Below are 23684 nucleotides of genomic sequence, written 5' to 3'. Positions count from 1 at the left end.
GAAACTCAACATCAGTAGTCATTAGGGAAATTAAACTTAAAACCACATGAGATATCACTACATACTTTTTAGAATGGCTAAAATCAGAGACAGGCAATACCAAGTGCTGTGAGGATGTGGGGATGCACAATGGGAAAGCTGCTCTGGAGATAGTTTGTCACTTCTTTAAAAGGAAGGAGAGGCTGCCTGCTTCCCTAAGTCTCCATTTCTTGATACTCCTTTAGCGATAGTTGAAGATGGCAATAGGCTTAGAACACTACATTCTGCAATCTCCCTTACTAGTTATCTATGGGACTAAATAGTTGTCAATAAAATGTAAGCAGAAATTGTTGGGTTGGAATTCCAAGGAAGCTCTTTAAATCATAACTTTCAACAGAAGTATAAAGCAAGACACAAATGAGACTCACATATGTAATTTAAATCTTTCAAGTAGCTGTATTAAAAAAGTAAGAAGAGGAGCACCTGGGTGGCTTAGTGGGTTGAGCTGTAGGCTTCTGATTTTGGCCTGTGATCTCAGGGTTGTGGGATTGAGCCCTGTGTCTGGCTCCATGCTGCTTGCGATTCTGCTTGGGATTCTCTCTCTACCTCTGCCCTTCCCCCTGTTCATGCTCACTCTCTTTCTCTCTCTCTCTAAAATAAATAAATTAAATAAATAAATAATTTTTAAAAAGTAAGGAGAAACAGGTGAGGTTAACTTTAGCAATATACTTTATCTAACCCAATATATCCAAAATGGCATCATTTCAACACAAAAATCAACAAAACAAAATTATTGAGATAATTTACAAACTACTTTTTATATGAAATCTTCAAATTCTGGTGTGTATTTTACACTTTCAGCACATTTCAGCTCAGACTAGCTATATTTCAACTGTTCAATAGCCTCATGTAGCTGATAGTTACTGTATTAGAGAGCACAGTTTTAGATAGATAAGCATTTTTTTTTACCCTCTGCCTTACTTCCTTCTGAGATGGAATAGATTTGTGTTGGCTGGAGTTTCGGCAGCTTTTCTAGACCATAAATTTTCTTGAAGTTGGACACTGTGGAACAGAAAGGTAAAAGGTATTTGTTTCTGGACATCTATGTAATTGCCTTACTAGTCCTTAGGCTGCCAAATTATAGAATTTTTTTTTTACATGGCTGTAATAATATCAAACAGCATAAATTATCCAAAGTCATTCTTAGTAATAAAGAAGGCTACTAGATAATAACAGATGACAGAAAGTGCATTATATTGGTTAAAGGCTTATTTTTAGGAGCTATGTATCTAGTTGCAATCCTGACATTGCCACATACTGATGTGTGAACTTGGGGAAATTACTTAAGCTCTTCTAACTTAATCTCTTTACTCAGCTATAAAATGGAGATAATAATATCTCCCTCTTAGAGTTATTGTAAGGACTCAAAAAAAGTTCATATATGTGACATCCTTAGATTATGTGTGTCACATAGTAATTACTTTGTTAGAGTCAGCTGTCATTACTTCATTAAGAAAATGTAATAATTCTGAACTTGTATGCACCTGATAATGTAAGCTCCAAATATACAAAGCAAAATTGACAACAAAATTATAGAGTGGTTGATAAATCTACAATCCTAGTTCAAGAGTTTGACAGACACATTTCCCAATACCTGACAAATGGAGGAGACAGAAAAATTAAATAGTACTTAAATGAATGAATGTGATTAATGTGTCTTGGGTAAGCTTCACATTTGATGATTTTTCAAATTTGAATCTATGCTTTCTGAAAACTATTACAAATATGAAAACAAGTCAGCTTAAATAATTTTTATTGGGGAAAAAAGAATGCTATTTTCTTATGTTTACCATGCTATTTATATTTGGGGATAAAACATCTATATGCTTAACTCTAGTTTCCTTCCAGTGAATTCACACACTAAATCTATAAAAATGTGTATTTCAATTTGACATAAATCATTAATTTCATTATTTATTTATCATATAAATATTCAGATTCTGGTTACAAACTCTTAACTTACAGTGTATATCCCTTAGCAAAATAGCATAAGCAAATAGTGGATAATGCTTTCTTTGGAGGTTGATGAATGTTCTCTTCAGTAGGAAGTTTCTAATACAGCTTTTTTTTTTTACCCTAAGCTATTCCCTTAGTCCGTCTTCCAGTAAGACACAGCAGGTGGAAATAAATACAAACGTCCTAAGTGTTAAAACACTTTCAGTGATTCCTATTTATAATATCTCCTTAAAAGTTTGGATATTTTCACCCCAACTTTTTACTATCTTTTTAAAAATTACCTCTGTTTACCTGTTTGTTTCACTGAGATAATTTGTCTCATTTGTGAAGAATCAAATCGAACAGGATGTGTTAAAAAAACAAAAAACAAACAAACAAAAAAAACAGCATTAGCTAAATATTAGACTAGAGCCTGAGAGATGGAAAGAGAAACAGAACTCAGCTCAAATTTACTAAACAATCTCAATCGTACAGAAACCCCAGGCAACTAAAATACCCTCTGGAGAGTAACATTTCATGCTTAGGAAGAAGTTATTTACTTCATGCAGGAAAGTACTTTGCTCCAAAGAGGGGCCCTGGCTCACCATAATATTGGGTTTGGCCTATCATGGGACTAGACCTAAAATATTTTATGTTCTTAATTTATTTTCTCCCACATCTGGATTAAGGATAATTTTTCTAGACCTGAATTATGGAAAATTTCTCTTGTCAAATATATATGCCATATACTTGACTGTAAACATATTGGTCTAATTGCAAAATTTACCACTGGGGAAGCTAATTATTTAAGGTGTGGGTCCAAAGTAGAATTTCTCCACCTTTATGCAAACCACAAACACATATCTCTGGTAACTTGAAGTGCTGAACTCCCCTGCAAGGCAAAGAGGCATTTCCTGCTGGGCCCTCCCAGGGGGAGGCCCAGGCCTTTGGCTGGGGGTTGTTTCCACAGGCTGGAATCTTTTTTCCTGGATGTGGGGGTCTTCTTAAACACAAGGGAGTTGTGGTGGCCCTTTGAGGTTGCACAGGGAATTATTTGAGTGCCTCCTTTCAGTTTCACTCATATCCCTTAGAGTTGTTATAACAAGGAACTCATTCTCTTGTTAAGCGCTTCTTTGGCCATGCCCTAGGCTGGGCTATTGCTGAACTGCCTCCTGTCTATACCCCCCAGGTTTGCTGGAGCCAGGAGAGCAAAAGCGAGGGATTCCCTTTTAGCTTTTTGTGCCAGGCACTTTTATAGCTCTGACTCATTTTTATTTTTCTCCTGGGAAAAAATTAGGAGTTTTTATTGTCTCAGAGCACAACTTCTCAAGCTCAAACTTTAATGGCAAAAACAAAAACCAAAATCATGCATATTACTAAAATAGAAATGTTATTGCTTTTATTTTTTAAAAATGTCAATGCCAATGCAGAGAGCAAGTATGAATGCTTATGAAAGAAATTTTTAATTGTACCATATATAGAAAAAAATTTTATATATTCAGTATATATTCTTCAGTCCACAGTGTGTACTAGCCTGTATTAGTCACAAAGACTGTGAAAATAAATAACACTACTTAGTTCTACTATGAAAATATTCACACTCTCTCCTGGGAAATGTATGCAGCAGGGTGACAGGTATGTAAATATATAATTATAATGCAATGTATATGCTACTGTAGCTCAGAGAAACAGTAAACTCTGACTGCTATGTCTTACAACAATTGCATATGGTAAACAGTATTTGATGTGGGTCTGGAAGGAGCAAGGAGAAAAAGCACTGTTTCTAGAAAGTGGAGACAATATGTAAAAAAAAAAAGGAACAATGACAAAAATAGCAAGGCATGTTTGGGAAATAGATAGTATTTTGGTATGGACAGGAGGCAGTGTTCAACTGATGGAGTAATGCTAAGTGAGTCTGGAAAAGAAAACATTATCCAGGTGATAATGCATGTTAGATGAAATGTTAAGGCTTTGGTATTTTGTTCTTTAAACAATGGAGTTTGCCTTTGAAGTCTTAAAGAAGGAGAGTAATAGGATTTTTTATTGAGCACTTACCATTTGCCACACATTGTTCTAAGTGCTCTAGATAAACTTACTCATATAATCCCCATTAAAACCATACAAGGGAAGGACTACAATTATAGCCACTTTACTGATGACCCTGGACAAGTCATCAATTTCTTCGTATTTTCAAATTGATCTATAGATCCTACACAATCCCAAGCAAAACCACAGCTGTCTCTTTTTATTTAATTTTTAAAAATAAATCAGCAAGCTGATTCTGCATTCATTTAGAAATGTGAAAGTCCTAACATAGACAAAACAACTTTTATAAAAAAAGAACAAAGTGAGAGGACTTATACTACATAATGTCAAGATTTATTGAAGCTATAGTAATAAAGACAATACAATATTTACATTCAGATTGACAAGTAGAATAGAGTCCAAAGCTAAAGCCTCATATATATTCATATATATGGACAACTGTTTTTTGTTTGTTTACAAAGATGCAAATGCTATGCAGTGAGGAAACTATAGTCCATAGTCTTTCCAATAAATAATACTGTAACAGTTGGATATCCATAAGCCAAAAAAAGGGACTTTGATTCATATCTCACACCATATAAAAACTTAATCACATGAATCACTCACTTACATTTTAAACCTAAAACTATAAAACTTCTAGCAGAAAACATAGAAGGAATTCTTTGTGACCACAGATTTGGCAAAGATTTCTTAGATACGATACCGAAGTTATTATCTGTGAAAGAAACACATGATAAGCTGGGCTTCATCAAATTTAAAAACTTCTCTTCAAAAAAATACATTAAAGTAATAAAAAGACAAACCCCAGATTGGGAGAACATATTTGGAAAGCATGTATCTGATAAAGGACTTGTATGCAGAATATATAAAGAATTCAAAAATTCAGTAATGAAAGCACAAACTGCCCAAAAAAGAGATGGCAAAAGATCAGAAGAGATACATCTCCAGAGAGGATATGAAGGTGGTAAATAAGCACATGTGAAGATTTCAACATCATCAGTCAATATGGAAATGCAAGTTAAAACCAAAATGATATACTGTTACATGCTTACTAGAATACCTTAAATTAAAATGTTTGACCACATCAAGTGCTACCAAGGATATGGAGAAACTAGAACTCTCAAACACTGCTGGTGGGAATGAAAATTGGACAGCCATCATTGATTAACATTTTGGTAGTTTCTATGAAGCTAAACACACACCCATCATATTATCCAGCCATTTCTCTACTAAGTATTCACCCAAGAGAAAAAAAAGCATACATCTGCGGCACCTTGGTGGCTCAGTTAGTTAAGTGTCTGCCTTCAGCTCAGGTCTGATCCCAGAATCTCCAGATTGAGCCCCACATTGGACTCCCTACTCAGTGGAGCATCTGCTTCTCTCTCTGCCCCTCATCTCGCTCGTGCTTTCTCTCTCTTGCTCTCTCACTTTCAAATAAATAAATAAAATCTTAAAAAAAAGAAAAGAAAGAAAGCATACATTCATACAAAGACAAGTACATGAATATTCATAGAAGCTTAGAACTGGGCAAAACTCGAAAGGTAAACATGGATAAACAGATCACGGTATCTTTATACAACGGAATGTTGCTCGGTAACAAAAAGGAATAAACTACTGATACACACAACAACACAGACAAATCTTTCAATAATTACTGTGAGTAAAATAAGTCTGATAAAAAGAGTACATAGTCTCTGGTTCCATTTCTATAAAACTCTGAAATGTAGATGCTTCTGCGGTGACAGAAAGCAGATGAGTGGTTCTTAGGGAGGAGAGCTAGAGAGATAAGAGGTAGAGATTACAAAGGGGAACAAGTAAACTTTTGGGATGATGGATGTGTTCATTATCTTGATTGTGGTGATGGTTTCACAGGTGTACACATATGTCAAAGCTGATCAAATTCTACGCTTTGAATATTTGCAGTTTATATTATGTCAATCATTCCTCAACGAATCTATTAAAAGAAAAAAATTTAGTGGAAAGATGTCTGAGTCGACTATGTGATTTAACATTAAGCCTGGGGGCAGATCTGTACACGTGAAAGCCACCACTACAATGAAAAAAGGATCACTAGTTAGTTATTTATATGATTCTTTTATTTGTTCATCCAGCAAATATGTATGAAGTACCTGCGGATGGCAACAGTGCTGGGTAGGCCTATACCTAGACAGATGGCAGAGGAGAAGCTAGAGTCCCCCTGCCCTCTATTGTTTAGTCCACAAAAGCAATATAATAGAAAGGCTGAAAGAACAAACTTCAGAGTAGGAAAATCTCTCCAAGAATTCCCCAAAAGACTTCCACTTACTTTTTCATTGGCCAAGACTGGATCGCAGAGTCAATTTATAAGTTGCAGAGTCAGAAGTCAAATCCAATTCCAGAGATTTTGTTTTACCTTCTCCATTGCCATTCGATATGGAGAAACTCAATGCTAATTAGAAAGGCTGAAACCGAATTGAAAGATATTAACTCTCTTACTAGGGATTTCATGCTGTTGAAAGTCATATCCGTGTACCACGTAAAATCTTCCTTTGTACCACCAGGGTGATATGTACCATCCTGAGAAACACTAGACCAAATGTTCTCTAGACTCTTGTTTGGCACTAATACCTTAAACTCTCATATTCTGGGTTTTGTCCGCGTGAAAGTAGAGGAGAAGTTGTGCCAACTGTAATTGCCTTAGCCTTCTTTATCCTACTGGGAAAGGATAACATGTTTCTGTTGGGTCATGGGATATAATGTAAGGTTCCACAGGGTGCATAATAATTAATCATTGTAGTCGTCACTTTTTTCCTTCTATATGTTCCTGGAGGTTGGTGGTGGATGTGAGGATGTGGGGGACTAGGATGTGGGAGGCAGCAGGAGACTGGTTCAATCCTCCTTTGGTGAGCTCAGTACAATAGAGAAAAACTGCTTGCTGAAAAGGAGTGCCCGCATGGGCAAGTGTGTGAAGCACAGTGGCTCCTTTAAGTTTCTTGGGCAGGATCTTGACTCTTTTTTTCTTTTTCTTTCTTTCTTTCTTTCTTTCTTTCTTTCTTTCTTTCTTTCTTTCTTTCTCTCTCTCTTTCTTTCTTTTTTTTAGCTTTTATGTGTTTATTGATGAGAGACACAGAGAGAGGCAGAGACATAGGAGAGGGAGAAGCAGGCTCCCTACAGGGAGCCCAATGTAGGACTCCATCCCAGGACTCCGGCTGGGATCACAACCTGAGCCAAAGGCAGACGCTCAACCACTGAGCCACCCAGACGCCCTGATTCCTCTTATCTGGTGTTGGATTAGCCCCAATTTCTAGCATTACTTTCACTGAAGAAGAGTTTCTATCCAGCACCTTACTCAGATCCAAAATTGCCAGTTCTACCATCCAGCAACTTTCAAAGGAGACAAAGTAATTCCAAAGTAGAATGTTTTGGTCTCATGGTGAAGATTCAGAGTTATCTTTGAAAGTTGTATGCAGAGCATGGAAGTGTGATCACTCTGCGTCGTACTCAGCAACACGCATGCATACAACTGTGACAGGCCTGAGTCACCATTTTGTTTTATTCTCAAAGGGGCTATTTCTTAGGGCAGTTTTCTACTCTCTCTCAAGAAGATGAGACTGAGAATTTATCGGGCCTCTCTCCTTCTTCAGATTTGCCTGTTTTCTCCCCAGCAGGTTATATAACAGAAAGAAGGGCTTATTTATTATGTTCAACAAAAAGGTCACATCCATCTTTTCCCCCAAGGCCAACAGCCTGCTTCCCTTATAAGTACAAAATTAAGCAAGGTCACTTAAAATCTGCTCCAGAGTGATGACCAGAACCCATGGCTGCTTCTATTAGTGGTGATAAAAGAGAAAATAAACTCTGGGAGGGCATCTCATTTCATTACAGTTTTACTGGGGATCATATTCCAATTGGCACTTTTTCTTTTCAGTATGGTCTATTATAAATAAACCACACAGAGGCTTCATTTTAATTTTTTTTATTTTAAAATATTGGGCCTTGGGAGGCTGAATACACTTTTCAATGATAATCGCAGTAAGAGAAGCATACCGCACCCATAGTGATTCTACAAATCGAATGCCTAGATACCCTCCTGTAAGAATACAGTTGGGAGAGGTAAGTAAACAGAAGGTAGTCTTTCTGTGTTTCTTGAAACCAACTTTATGAGAACAAAGGTAGTAATTAGGATTCATTTTCTCTCCTCATCAAGACTGTGCTTGGCCCCTCTGCTGAGCCAGCCTTTGCAAGAGATGGCATTTTTAATCAGTGATTGATAGCACCCACAGCTTTCAGGCAGGAGAATGTTCTTAGTGACCTCTTCAGGGTTGAGGTACTGAGTTATGTTTCAAAAACTTGACAGTGCCAAGATGTCTAAGCTTGTGAAGTTTCAAGACCAACATTATCCCGAATTGGTTGATGATTTCAAAATGTAGATTAGCTTTGATGATGGATTGGAAGCTACAGGAAGAAATTATGAAGGAACGGTACTTCTAAGTTAAGAAAAGCCTTTTGAATTTGTTTTTAGAAAACTGACCCAGCTTATTTCATTGTCTAAAATCTTACTTAAATTGACCCCATGGGATTTTCCCTGAGTTTCCCAAGGTTTGTCCTTGACTCCATATATTTTCTGTCTTTGGTTTTTCCTTAGTGTTCCCATATACTTCCACCTCTTAAAATAATCCTTCTATACCAGACTCTAAAATCTCTCTCTTTGGGGGGGTGTCTGGGTGGCTCAGCCGGTTGGGATTCTGACTTTCAGTTTTGGCTCAGGTCATGATCTCATGGGTTGTGAGATCATGGGTCATTGGATGGAGCCATACCTCAGGCTCTGTGCTCATTGAGGGGGTCTGCTTGGATATTTTCTTCTTCTCCCTCTGCCCCTCCCCTGCTCATGCTCACTCTCTCTCAAATAAGTGGATAGATCTTAAAATAATAATAATAAAATCTATCTCTTTGGCAACCACACCATGCCTTTAATTGTCTATTGTTTGCACCATTTGGTGTTGAATACTTTAAACTCAACATACCTAAAACTAACTAAATACCTTGCCTTCCAAATATCCTCCTCTGATATGAGAATATTGTCATATACTCGCCATCCATGCCTCAAATCAAGGACTCACTGCCTTTCCTCATACTGGCAGGACCTATATTTCCTCCCATTGTCAAGGACCACATTTCATCATCTAATCAAGGACAATGTTCTGGAGATTCTGTTTCCTAAATTCTGTCCAAATTTGCCCATCTCCAATCCCACTGCCACCCAGCCTGCCTTTTGCACTGGCATCTAATTTGGCCTGTCTGCCACAACTGTCTCATGTATCCTCTCATCTTGTGCATCATTACAGAAATCACCTTGTTATGTAAAACAGATCTGATTGTGTCACGGCCCTGCTTTGATATTTAATGGTTCCTTGGACCATCCAGCTCTTCCTTCTCATGTATTGTAAATGAGGCTCTTACTGACTTGAGGGAAGGCTCAGAGGCCACCAGGATTAGATCTTCTGTTTCCTGGTTCTCATGCAGGTTGGGTTTTTGCTCTCCATTCTTTATAGAGCTACCCACATTCCAAATAGAGCTACCCACATTCCAACGTTTTTTAAAAACTTTTTTTCATTAGCATAGAACCTCCCAATTAAGTTCATTTATACAATGTGCTCTCCTAAGCACTTTAGATATATTAATTTATTTAAGTTTGAAACAACCTAAAACAAATTTTCCTGAAACTTGAAAGTTGAAATATGCATGAGAGGCACTATATAGAGACACCCTTGAAAACATTTTTACTGCAAGATCTTATCCATCACCTAAGTGAGAGTTCTTAGAAACCCCAAGAGGTTGGGATGATGTCAGGACTTCATTTGAGGGTTCTAAATTCCCTCTACTAATATGTTTGCCGTCCCTTTTTCCATCTGGCAGGCTTTAGCTTATTAACTGTATATTGAGGATACTGAACTCAGTGGGTTATAAATGCAAGGCAGTCATATATTTTCTGAGCACTGCTTTAAAAATAAGGTGGCACGTGATTTGGGGTATGTAATTCGACCTCTGTGTGTCTCCATTTCCCTTCTTAAAGACAGGACAAATAATGTTACCTACCTCACAGAGTTGTTTTAAGACTTAAATGTATTAGTACGTATAAAATGTCTAAAGCAGTACCTGGCATATAGTAAGCACTCAATAAAAGCCATAATTTTTATGCCTCTATCTCCCCCTCCAAACCAAGCTCTTTGAATCCCAAGAGCTTACATAGTGTCTGGCACATTTTGGGTGCCTCCAAAATATTGGCATAATAGTGGAGATGAAGTAATCAAAATAAGGATTCAAGGAACTAAACAGAATTTGAAGTTGATTTGATCACATAATGCCTTTTTTCCTAAGGATTTCAAAATAGCATTCAGACAATACTTGATTCTCCCGGGAGACAATGACTACAGATAATATCTCTATGACAGAATAATTTAGCTGGATTCAATCATGGAGAGATTCAATTACTTTCCTGTGAACTACTAGAAGAATTTGAACAAAGACTTCACTGGTAGACAGTGAGAATTCTAAACACACTAAGATATCAGAATCAACCTTTGCATATTTCCTTTAACTGGTTTTATCCCAAAGACCAAGTTTCAAAGATAATAATTCCACAGAACTCTGAAGGATTTTATAAGATGCTTTTATGTCAGGTGCTTTGGAGAGCAAGTAGATCATGTTACCTACTTCCTAAAGGCATGTTCCAGTTGTATCAGGATGCAAAAACAAAACAAAAACAAACCAGTATTTCTTTTTCTGCATTATACCAAGCAGAACTGCTGAGTAGGTGTGGCTTAATTTGTCACCAAGTAAGTGCCCTCCCTCACTGTTTATCTGAGGGTCAGAAAAACAAAACCAAAATTAAAAAGGAAGAGCAAAATCAATCATCGTTATCTTTTATCTTGCCAAATAGTCAAGTATTTAGCACCATGTAGACTAAACATCTGGGTGATGTTTAAATTTTTCCCCACTTTTTATCCACATTTCTACCCAAAGATTGAACTCTGCATGGAAAGGCGTAACCATTAGCTTACAAAAGCTGAATTAACAGAGTTAATCATCACAGAAAGTATAGTTATTTGTGGAATTAGAGGTGGTCATAGGGGAAGAAAATGAGGAAATCCTAACCAAAGTCAGTGGTTTTGTGGCTGGCTTTTTCTGGATTTATACTAATGAAAAAAGAAATGTGCTTCTGTCCAGAAGATCAATTCCAAAACAAATAAAAACATTGTCACACTAGCCTTAAAGAGATGCCCTCACTTTCAACAAGAGCCTGGGAGGAGGAAGGTCCTTGGAGAATTATCTAGGAGTGGATGACATACAATTTTGTTTGCTAAACATTCTTGACCTTGTGTCCTCTATAAAAAAAATCGTTTCTTTCAGTGCAGCTGAGAAAGCTGTGATTTTGCTGTCTAGTCCATGTAGGCCTGCCTCCTACATCCTGGTGAACACGGGTGTGACTTAATTTCCAAGGATAAAAGCAAAAGGTGGCAGGCTTAGCCATCTCCTATCCCAATGACTCAAATCCATTGCCTCCTGCTTTCTCATGTAGAATCCTCCACCAGGAAAGCCCATCATGTGATTTGTAATTTTTTTTTTTATTTTTTATTTATGATAGGCAGACAGTGAGAGAGAGAGGCAGAGACACAGGCAGAGGGAGAAGCAGGCTCCATGCACCGGGAGCCCGACGTGGGATTCGATCCTGGGTCTCCAGGATCGCGCCCTGGGCCAAAGGCAGGCGCTAAACCACTGCGCCACCCAGGGATCCCCCATCATGTGATTTGAGCTCAAAGTTTTTGAGTGTGTCTAAGGCGCTGCATGTAAAACCTATCTCTGGTCCTGTCTTGTTTTACCCCCTTTGCCTACCCTTTGACTTATTAGGTTCCACACTGCCAGGGCGCCCTATGGTATCAGGAGGCACATTTTGATGTAATCCTACCACTGTTGCCGGAGCTATCTAAGCTAGAGGATTTATTAGTTGTGAACGTTCATTTTTGTTTTTCCTGGTCCACTGCCAGTAAATAAGTCACCCAAACCATGGCTGAGTGTCATTTGATAGGAAAAGGCTGGGATCACAAGGAAGCCTTCTGTCTTTCAACCAAAAAATAAAATAAAATAAAATAAAAAAATAATAAAAAAGAAGAAGAAAAAGAAAACGCACCACCACCACTACCACCACCAGCAGCAGCACCACCACCACCACCACCACCACCAACTGCTGAGGTAAGCGGTGTCAAACCCAGCTGCATCAACATGACGGTGGTGAGACGAATGAGAGCTTTCCCTGCTGGATGTGGAGCTAGCCAGCCACCGGCCTGCAGACCCACTGTCACCCCCCGGGGAACAGATGTATTAATGCAAGTGGCAAGGGACAGCCCCGTCCATTTCCATCTTTCCAGCTCACGAACGCGGCTCATCTGAAAGGTGCCTAGAGAAGACAATCTACACCCAGGCACAAATGCACACGCGCATATACACACATGCACACACCCGCACACTTGCACACGCACACGCGTGTTGTTGGGACGCCACTGGAAGAACCTGATGGAATTATGCCGCGCGTGGGTCGGCGCCCCGCAGGCTGGCGTACGGGGCCGGGAGGCCTGCGCGGGCTGGGGCCGGGCCGGGCCTCGGGAGGCCCAGGCGAGGAGGAGGCTGTGGGGGTGGGGGGGGCTCCCGCCCGGCCGCCCGCTCCCTGTGGCTGTTGCCCGGGCGATGGCTGGGGATGGTCGGGAATGCCTGGAGCCGGTATCCTTCTTTTGGACTCCGGGATGCAGCAGAAGGGGGTGGATGGCTTTTCTCTTTCTGTGTCTCCCTTTCATATTCAGCAGATTAGAGCGGCGGGTTGCCGTGGCGACCACGCGGAGGAGGCTGCGCACACCTGCACCGCGGCCCCGCAGCCAGCGGGCACCCGGCGGCCGGGCAGCTCCTGGCGCTCCTGGCGGGGGCCGCGCAGCCACAGCCGCAGCAGCAACAAGGGCGACCGGAGTAAAGGGGGAGGGGAGAGGCCTGAGGAGAAGGAACCCCGGAGGCAGGAGAGGAGGAGAATGCGTTCCCAGCTCAGAAGTGGCAGCGTTGCTCTTTGACCCGAGGGGGCGAGGGATGCGGCAGCCCAGAAACCCTGCCCGGGCGGCCGGCGGAGCTGCTGGGGGGCGGGGGGGACGCGGGGGACAGTCACCCGCGCTCTACAGCCCCCGACTGCACACACCACGGAGGAAGCTTCAGCTCTTACTAAGTAACAGGGGAGATGCCTGCGAGGAAAGTTAGCCTGCGATTATGCAGAGCATCTGCGGTGGGAGAAATACCATTACGTCTTTTCCTTGTAGTTTGCAGAGACCCGGGAGAAGGAGAGGAGGAGGGGGCGTGGGGAGGAAGACCCATGAGCTCCTGAAGTTGGGGAATGCTCTGGCAAGGCTCCAGGTTGCGCTAATGAAGAAGTCAGCTCCACGCAGGGTCCGGGCCTCACCTCTCCCTCGCACACCCCGGGCTCTGCCTTCAGCCTGCCCCTTCCTTTCTCCATCTGCCTCCTCCTCTTCCCGTCCTTCTGTGATTGCCTTCTGCATTGTTGTCTCTGTTTCCATTAACAAAACAGCCCGGCGCATTAGCCTGTCCTAAGCACTCCACAATGACAATATTTACAGAAGGTTAAATAAAATATGTATAGAGAGATGGATAGTGAATATGCAATAGACCTTTTGAACTTAGAGCATGCTGGGTTGGTTTGTTTGTTAAACTAGATTCTCCAGGCTGCTTCAGCTATTTTAATGTCTCTCAAACCATCCACTTAAAGGGAAAGATGATTAGAGAGAAATAGTCTTTAAAAAAATGTTCCCCTCTTTTCCAAGCAATGTGATTAGCAGGCAGTGCGCCTTATGTCTTCCACTCTCCAGTATAACTGAAACCAAGAACATTTCCTTGGGGTGACTGTGTCACAACAGGCCGAGATGAGACGACTTCCCATCAGCACGTTTACAAACCACACTGTACTGTTGTTCCTGAAATCTTTACATAGCCTCATACTGACTCTCACTGAAGGAGTTTTGCAAGATGACCTCATCTTGGAGTATAGCATCTTTCAAACCCATGTTTATGGGTCTCTACCTTTAATAGAAAGTTTATAAAAGCACTATACTAGGTCAGGGATTGGTAAACTTTCTCTGTGAAGGGCTACATATTTTAAGCATTGTGATCCATACAGTCTCTGTAGCAACAACGAAACTCGGCTATTGTAAGATGAGAAAAACCCCAGACGACATGCAAATCAAAGGCACAGCTATGTTTCATTAAAACTTTATTTACAAAAACAGGCAGCAGGCCCATTGGGTCTGTGCGCCAGTTTGCCAACGCCTGCACTAGATCTCTCCCCTTCTAAGTGCAACATATTGAAAAGGTTAGAATGCTCGCTAACTCTTAGAAAATTTCACTGTTCCGATGCCATCCTTTTCTGTCCGTAATCTTACAGTGATATCTAATAACGGAGAACAAACAAGCAACAGGGTAGTTCAACTGAAGAAAGTCTCCAACCTGCTCACGTGACTAGAATTTCTTGATTCCGTTAAAAAAAATTAAATAACCCTGAATGTAAACTAAGAGTATGTATTTGAGCTGTTACAGTATGTTTGCCTCGTCTTGTAATGCGCGATCTTTTGGCAAATGAATGGCCAAGCACATTACATTTAGAAAGAGGAGAATTTGTGTTTCTTGATGGTCATGGATTTCAAAGGCCTATTTGGTGCCCAATTTCCTATAGAGTCTTGTGCCAAAATGCCTTTTATCACGGGGAGGCAAGCAGTGCATTTAAACATATTTTGTCGACTGGGCACCATATGTAGAAGTGACAGCCAGAATTCCGTGCCAGTTCTCTTTCAGAGGGGAGGATGGGTCTACAGAGGTTCAAGCATCTTACAATGACTTATGCCTGAGAAGTCAGCAGGTAGGGGGTTGACTCCACGATGCTAAGTTTCTTTCTGAGAATGGTTTCTTTCCTAAATGTGGATTTTAGGAAAATTATTACTGTCTCTGAAATTTATTCTTTATTTTTAGGAGTTGTATATGTCATTCTTGCTATGACTCTGTACACAGACAGCAGAAGGAAGTGGGAACATATGCTCACCTCATTCCAGTGTATGAATTCCAACGTGGATTATAATGTTGAGGCCCCATATGTGGTCTTATTCAAGACTGAAGAGCCCATTCTTTGGGAATTACACTGATATCTGATTAGGAGTTCTGAAAGTTTGCCCTGATGCAAATCCTTGTCTGTAAGTGGTGAAGTTTGTCCAGGAAAAATATTTCTGTTGTCTATCACTGGGCGATAAATGAGGATTGGGAAGGCTGAATCCCAAGCTGAGTAATCATATTCCAAGGCTTTCCCACAAGACCTGGGGGCAAGAAGCAACAAGATGGATCAGAAGACTAAATTTTAATTTTTTATTTTTTTTATTTTTTTTATTTTTTAATTTTTATTTATTTATGATAGTCACAGAGAGAGAGAGAGAGAGAGAGAGGCAGAGACACAGGCAGAGGGAGAAGCAGGCTCCATGCACCGGGAGCCTGATGTGGGATTCGATCCCGGGTCTCCAGGATCGTGCCCTGGGCCAAAGGCAGGCGCCAAACCGCTGTGCCACCCAGGGATCCCCTAAATTTTAATTTCTTGAGGAACATCCCAGAAATAGCTATGGTAAGAAACTCGAAGAAAGGCTAAGCTTTGTTTTGGTCTGTCCAGTTTGGGGCTCAGATTATTGTGATTCTTTCCAACCTGATAAAGCCAGAGACACAAAGATATGTTATTTATTATGATCCAATTTAAATGTATTCCCTTGTTACTGCAGAAAGACCTAGCACTACTTTGTTAGGGACATGAAGGCAGACAAATTAGCCACTCAGTCCATAAGACATGAAAATGAGGATTATCTAGAAGAAAAGGATGTGGTTCCATTTTCTACAAAGAGTAAGTATGCAAAAGGATACAGAATGAATGGGAGATTCAAAAAAAGGGGGAGAGATTCCCCTCCCTCCAGAGGACAGCTTTTGTTGAAATGGAAAGATACAAATGATCAGTCTTGCTCTTCTATTCCATCAGCAGCAAATATAAGGTGAAACTACCAGAATGTCATGCCTGAAAATCCAGTAACAACATTACGCTCTCATTTTGTTTTAATTTGTGTTCAATGCAAAATAAAATAATTCAGGATTAAGATTAAGATTAGACCGGGACAGTGCCCATAATTTCATGTTAAAATGATGAGGAATTTTCACCAGAGTAATAGGATCCATTCCAAGAAGCCATTTCCCGGATGAATTTACATAAACAGAAACTTTTGTTGTTACTGAGAAAGTCAGGTATCAGTAAACTCTCACTCAGGGAAATATCATGGGGCCCTCATGAAACTTAACATTCCCTTTTACTCATTAAGACTGATTGGGGAAGTGACCATCGGGTGCTTTTTTTAGAGCTTTGCTGGGGGGAGAGGTTGTTGCGTGGGAATGTTATAATTTATGGAAATGGATTATAAGAGAAAATACACGGGTTCGAGTTTCTTTCTCTGTGTCCTGCCAGGTTAACTTTGGAGCAGATACCTGGTGAATCTTTGTCTGACAGGAGGGACTGTTTTGGACAAGTGTACTCTGTGATATTCAGATCATCTTCCACCCAGTTCTGCCGCACGGTGAGGCCTTGCCTGCCACGGAGTGTCAGGACGATAACTGCCTCTAATTGCTATTCCCATCTGTTGTAGAGAAGAAATAAATGTTTGTGGGTGGTTTTGTTTTTTTTTTTTTTTTTACAAAAGCAGAAAAAAATGATAAATAATATGCCTGGAGAAAAACCACTTCTTTATCAGCCCTAATATCAAATAGTCAAATCAGTGGCAAGGGAATCAATTCAGAGACAAGAAATAGGTTTTTGGTAACTGAGGCTTGACTCTTCAACTTTAGGGCTAACATCAAACTCAGATTAACATCTAATGGAGAACATACTGCTGGGGAGAAGAGAGACAGCAAGTATAGGAAACCACGCTTACTGTTTACCAACAGCGTGCCACGCCAGGCACTCTAACTAATATCTCTAATGCCTATTGGAACCCTGTAAAATAGGTAAAACTACTCCATTTGCAGACGTGGAAACTGAGCCTCAGAGAGCTTACAGAATTTGCCCAAACCTATGGCTGGCAAACAGGAATTCAAGGAAAATCTGTGAATTGGACATCGTTGAGACGGCCTGTCAACAAGAGTAATGATTCCTTAGCTTACGTAAATCTTGTAAGAATGTAACTACCTGCAAAGAAATTTTAAAAACATCATCTCTGACAGCCAATCAGAACTACCATAAAAAACAAAAAAGTTCTAGTTTCATAGATATAGGATTGTAACTGACAATAACAAAAAATATAAATATGTTCCTGGTTCCTTAATTTGCTAATAATCATTACCACATTAATGACCCTACCCCAAGTTGACCATTTTCTGAATTATAGTGACATACATAAATAGACATAAATAGAAAAAAAAAATCATTGTTTTTCAGGGTGAATTCAAGACCAAAAAAACCACACTTTTTTTGGAATTGTATAATTAACGCAAAAGAATATGAAGTCGATATAATGAGTGCCCTGAAAGGGAACGAGAATTCAGTGTGGTTCTATTCAAAATAATGATTGAATTTAAATGATTGTAGTTTATGCTGGAAGGAAGGAAGGACAAACAAATGGACTTAGTGGGTCATACAGAAGACATTGGGAAAAAGTCCACTTTCCTTCATATGGTAAAAATTGTGCATTGAAAGGATATTATCAACAGTCCTTTAAAACTTCAATAAAAGAAGCAATAAACTTTTCCTGAATACTTGATGCCCAGAAATATGAAATTAAAAGTTCTGGAGCCTTTGTTGATTTTCTTGAGAGGGGACAAAAATGGCCACGGGGAATTCAAACTGCCTTATCCTTGAAATGCTAATCACAGCTCAGCGAAGTTTCCTGGGACCTGGGTAGTATATAAAGCACGGCCTGCAAGGTCATAAAATATTGGGAGCAGCTGTGGTGACCTTGTTCATAAGGGCTCCAGGTTCTAAGTCTGGAGTATAGTTCCTGAATATTCCCCTCTGTGGTGAGAAAGTCAAGTAATTGGGGAGATTGATGAAAAGTCCAACTGCTGAAAATATTTGCCTCTCTGCATTTTCCTTCAATTCAGTTTGAGTAACCAGGTATGTATGAAGCATCTTGTCAGGTATAATAAAAAACACTGGAGAAATAAGGTATAGTCTTGCTCCCAGATATCTCAAATAGCCTGGAAGGAGAAAGCAACAAGCATGCCTCTAGAAATTTGCCACCCAAAGGCAAGACCTCTTACCACATGCTTAAATATTTCAAATATGTAAATTATGCTAATAGTGTTTACATTAAATCTGTTCTATCTTCCAGTCTTGAAAACAAAGAGTCCTTTTATTAATCTGGAAGACCAGATTGACATTACAGGTGTTAGATTCCTCAGAGCTCTGCAAGAAACATGGTGGCTTTCAGAGAATGGGACATGGGTTCCCAGTCCTTTCAGGACTCCATCCTGCCTGGGAGCCTCAGGCACTAGCTGACACCCTTGCCTTTAATCATAGGCTCTGCCTACCTACTGTCCTCCACATACACCCTGCAGCCAGTCCTCTCCTTGGGCTTCTTGGGCCAGGTATTGGTAGCACATTCCAACTTCTGGAGAGAAAGACCCAAATAAGAGGCTGGCACAGGTCTAAAAGTGGCCTCGGGGAACTCTAGGAAGAAAGTTCTGGAGTTTCAGGTGCCTGGAGTATGGTCTAGACAGGGAGGCATAAGCTACAGGTGAGAATAACCCTTGGAACCTCAGATACCTGCCTTGGTGGAGGGGCACGGCCTGAGGAAAGCCAGAATTGGGCTTTTCCAACATGGTGCCAGAATGGGGGCTGCTCTTGCCAGGATCTGAGGGCAGTATTCACAAGGAAGATGTTAAAATTGGACGAATATAATATGAATTCCTCATAAGTATTATCAAAAGATTTTATTTCAGGTTAGATTTCATTGGATTAGTATTCTTCAAATACTATGGAGAATAAGAAAAAGCAAATGCTAAGCATTTCCGATTACTTATGTTCTTTGACAAAATAAAAACTATGGAAAGGGCTCATTTTAAGTGTACCAACTTTTATAGCTGAATTTGTAGCCACTTACTGGTCTATTAACTCATTTTTAAAATAAATATAAAAATCACTATCATCATGTTATGTTTTTTTTAACCGGAAACTTTTTAACTGGAAATTCCAAAAATTTCATTTTTGGAATCGTCTTCATGTATGAGCCTTCTACATTTTTTTCCATTGTAACTGGCAAAGAAATTTCTTTCAGGAGTCTCTATTTATTTCATTGTGCATTTCTTTTTCTGTTTACCATGACTGTTAATCATTTATTACTTTAGTCTTTACCTAACCAAGCCTTTGATCATTGTGTTCATATTGACTTTCAGGTACATTAGTCACCAAATGGTACAATCACTCTATTGCCCTTGTTTTGAATGACGTCTTTTTTTTCTCTACATTTTTCTGAAAACTCAGTCTTAGCTCCCAACATGGACTTTTCTCTCACCAGTTCCTAATTGTATGGTATATCCTTTTCTGCAACAATACATTGTAAATCAATTAAAGATGAGTTCTATTTTATTCCTTTTTTTCCCAGATATAACTTTTTGTATTAATATATTTAAGGTTCTCTACCTGGAAATGTATTAACCTATGATTTGAGATAAGTTATTCAAAACTTTAAGTAGATTCTTTCAAGTCATTTATTATTTTTGAATCCCAACTGTATAGCTATGCTTTACTAAAAATAGATCTGCAAATTTCATTAATTCTTTGGCATATTCAGGCTCCTTACTAAGTGCATTAAAATGGAAATGAGATGATTTCTCATTTTGTCAACAATTTTCAAAGTGACATTGGATAAGACCCTTCTTACTAATTATAATTTAGTCTCATTAAATTTGAGCCTATCCAGTTCCTAAGTCACTCCCATGTGTAGTATATTACGAACCCAAGGAAGGTAGATTATTGTTGTTCACTAGTTAGCATGGAGTTAGTATATGAGATTTGGCTCCTTAATTTGGAAAAGTAAATTAGTGGAAATACCACGCCAAGTCCAGATTGAAGGTTGGCCTTCAGAGAAAGAAGATAGGTAATGTGGCAACCTACAGACTCTTACCTCGGTGTGGCTGCTGAACACTCTCTTTTGTTCCCTTAGCAGGTGGCAAAGGAAGATTATTCAACTTAGATCCAGGTCCCAAGTTTCACTTCTAACCCTTAGAAACTTCCAGATTTAAACAAATTACCGACCCTCTTTGGGTCTCAGTATTGATAGTTTATAAAAATAGAATAATATAATATCTTTAAGGTCACTTTTAACTTTTATGATCTATTCCACAATGGTTCTAGAAGGTCTGAAACTTCTCCCCATCAGTTAGTTATGAGTCCCTGAAAGGCTAGACCATGAAGATTGGAGCATTATCTCTAAACGCCCACAGTGAAGACGCGCTGGCCACTTTAAAAGAAGTATGTACTTTCCGCACAGTGACCAGTGACTAGAAGCAGAGAGTAAGTCTGAGAACATAGGAACTTAATGATGTAGAATCAAGGAGAGTGGGCATGGGTAGTGAAGAGGAGAGTGTCAGAGGAAAATACGAAGCCGCTGAAGGCATGTTGGCTAGGGACCTTCCTGTGAACATGGCCTGCCAATCATTGCAGAGCTCTGAGGTCACTAAGTTAATGTGGACTGAGATGTCAGTAGTGCGTGTAACAACGTTATACAGGTCTCTTATCTTTCAATGTGGAAGAGAATTGAATCAAGTACTAGATGGATAATGTCCCCTTGAGACTGCTTGATCCCACACTATCCATCTATAAAGAATCACATCCATCATTAACACTCAAGTCCAAGGCTAACTCCTTCAAGTGTCTTCTCTGATGTCACTGGGCAGAGCTAATGTCCTCTTCCGCCACATGCTGAGGGCATGTTACCACCACTTCTCTGTGTTCTGTCTCATTTGGCATCATGTTAACAGGAGGTGTTCCAGTTTGTGTGTCTCTCTTTCACGTTCCCCACCCCTCACCTGCAACCTTGTGAACACGCCAAGGACAGTAATCCTTCTCTTCTATTTCTAATCCTTTCCAATGTTCTGCTCCCCTCCAGACCTTGCCTGAGGATTCTCTAGAGTCTCGCCGGGAAACCAGAAATTGAATGCCAAGGTGTCTTTTCCTCTACGTTCCTGGTGTTATAATCCAAGTTTGCCTTCGGGCAACGTAAATAGTCCTAATTTGAGGAAGGTTGTCAAGTGAGGGGAAGCAAGAAAAATAGAACGACTAAGAGTTCTCTGTCTTATCTTGCTATACTTGAGTGACAAACTTGGCTCCTAGTTGATAATAATAATTATCATTCTCATGTGTAGTTTTTGTAGGCAGCACCTTAAATGGAGATTTCCATCAAAATCACCAGATAGGTCTTTCGCATCTATGTACCTGCGCCCAATGCTGGTGTTCCTGATTCAGTAGGTTCAGGCATCTGAACACAGAAAGGCTCTCCAGGGATCTGGTGCACAGAACAACTTTAGGTGGGAAGCTCTTATCACTTACAACTCAGGGCTCTGAAACCACAGACTTGAGTGTGACCTCGGGCAAGTCATTTAACTTCTCTGAAGATTACATATATACACATTCACAGCATTTTATGCTTTAATAAATTGTGGCAGAATTTTCATCTGGGTTAGAATGAATGAAAATGCCACTGTATTTCAGAGAGCATACTCTGTGTTTAAAGCCAATATCTGGACAGCCCGGGTGGCTCAGCGGTTTAGCGCTGCCTTCAGCCCAGGGCATGATCCTGGGGACCCAGGATCGAGTCCCGCATCGGGCTCCCTGCATGGAGCTTGCTTCTCCCTCTGCCTGTGTCTCTGCCTCTCTCTCTCTGTCTCTCATGAATAAATAAATAAAATCTTAAAAAAAGAAAAAAAAACAGTATCTGGGAACAGGTGCTAGCTTTTTGTGGTTGTTGGTTTTTGTTTTGGTTTGGTTTTGGTTTGGTTTGGTTTGGTTTTGGTTTTACTGAGATATAACCAACATACAACTAGATTTTATTTATAGCCAAAATTTTGATTTGATCTGTTATCTAGCACTACTAATCAGTTTTGGAGTTAAGAAAATAATATGGTTTGTTCAGGTTCAGCTCCCTGACAATCACTGTTTCACACTGTTGTCTCTACCTAGAATTAATCCACCAGCTTTCACATTTTGGGAAATGTTATTTTCTTCCCTCTACCACCCCTCAAGATTGTAAGAGTTATTCTGTAATATTTGTGACTTTGAAGGATGATGTTACTTTATAAGGAGGAATATTTTTCTTTCTGAATCCATTTTAATTTACTTTCTCAAATGTTTCACACTTCCCAAGAACGTTCTTTCCAGTGAGTGTGTGGATGTGTATCAAGAGATGTCTTCTGGCAATTGTGTTAATAGTTAATTTTCTGGTTCCCTGATTTGAAAACATGTTACTTTTTAAAATCGTTTTTCCACACCTTTGTAAGCTTTTCTCTTCTAACCTAGAATGTTCCTGCCTGATCTATCTCAATTCTCCCCATTCTTCAGGTCCCAATTTATATTAAGATCTTCTCTGATCTCTCCTGCTCTTTTCATAGCTACCTTTCATTTTGTCTATGAGTTATTGTCTATGCTGTGTATTTAACACTTACCATATGCTCTGGTGTTTTTTAATATGTTGTTTTAAGAATATATCTTGTCTCCCTAATTCTTTAACCATCACATTAATGGAATCTCTGTGGAATATTCTTGTGCTTCCTCCTTAGTGCCAAGGAGTCTTGCAAATAGCACATGCTATTACCCTCTAAGGAATAATGATTGAAGAGTATTGCTCTTATATATAGTAAATAATTATGCATGGTGTTATTAAAGAAGATATATCAGAGCATTATTTATTTGGGCAGAAACAAAAGATTCCTTCCTACTAATGTTGACCAATGTTTTGGCCTTACATTCTGCTACCAGGGAGAATTACTTCAAGAACTTGATGACTGGAAATACCAGGGTATCTTCCGTTGACATTAGGATTAACATGGTTTATCTCAGTTATTCAGAAATAAGAGAACCAGGTTGCATATTCTTTCCTTTCCTGTAAAAAAAAAAAAAAAAAAAAAAAAGACTTTCAAGTCTAGTTCCCAGCATATTATTTCAGTTAGAGTCCAGTAAGATTTACTGGTCTTCCTAGATGTCAAACACCTAGGTCCTGGTTTTGTCCTAATTGGATTTCAACTCTGTCTGTCCAGAGTTGAAGCTTCCCAAGGATTCCTAGAAGCCTATTTCTTATCTACTTCCTCTCCCAAGGTTTCTGGCAGCTTCACACAGTGGCTAGAGCTTCTCATGAAGTTCCTGATATTGTTTCATGCTCCTTTTCAGAAGGCAGGAGAAAGCAAGGGGTCTGAGTGTTATTCAAGGTTCACCATTGCTGAGGTGGGGGTGGGGCTTTGGGCAATGGCTCACTAGGAAGTGAGAGTCTTTCTCACTGAAATGCTATTCAAAGCTTTATCTACTTATAAAGACAAAGACATTGTTCTCCTCAGCCTTGTAATCCTAGCTCCTGTCACTT

The 23684-nt window shown here is 39.7% G+C and overlaps 1 long non-coding RNA gene across 3 annotated transcripts; it reads right to left on the bottom strand.

Annotated features, from left to right (window-relative positions):
• Window positions 1-827: 827 nt before the first annotated feature.
• On the bottom strand, window positions 828-20560 carry LOC111098043. Of its 3 annotated transcripts, XR_005366392.1 has the most exons (5): window positions 20238-20560; window positions 16606-16754; window positions 15140-15407; window positions 6326-6461; window positions 5428-5796 (listed from the first exon to the last, which is right to left on the bottom strand). It is a non-coding gene; the product is annotated as an uncharacterized LOC111098043 (long non-coding RNA). The 3 variants fall into 3 exon arrangements; XR_005366391.1 differs by lacking the exons at window positions 5428-5796; window positions 16606-16754 and adding an exon at window positions 828-1041; XR_005366390.1 differs by lacking the exon at window positions 16606-16754.
• Between the last annotated feature and the right edge of the window lie 3124 nt (window positions 20561-23684).

This window comes from Canis lupus, chromosome 11 (genome assembly GCF_011100685.1).
Source record: "Canis lupus familiaris isolate Mischka breed German Shepherd chromosome 11, alternate assembly UU_Cfam_GSD_1.0, whole genome shotgun sequence".
In the NCBI taxonomy this organism is placed as follows: domain Eukaryota; kingdom Metazoa; phylum Chordata; class Mammalia; order Carnivora; family Canidae; genus Canis; species Canis lupus.
This window is presented reverse-complemented; position numbering and strand designations above follow the sequence as displayed.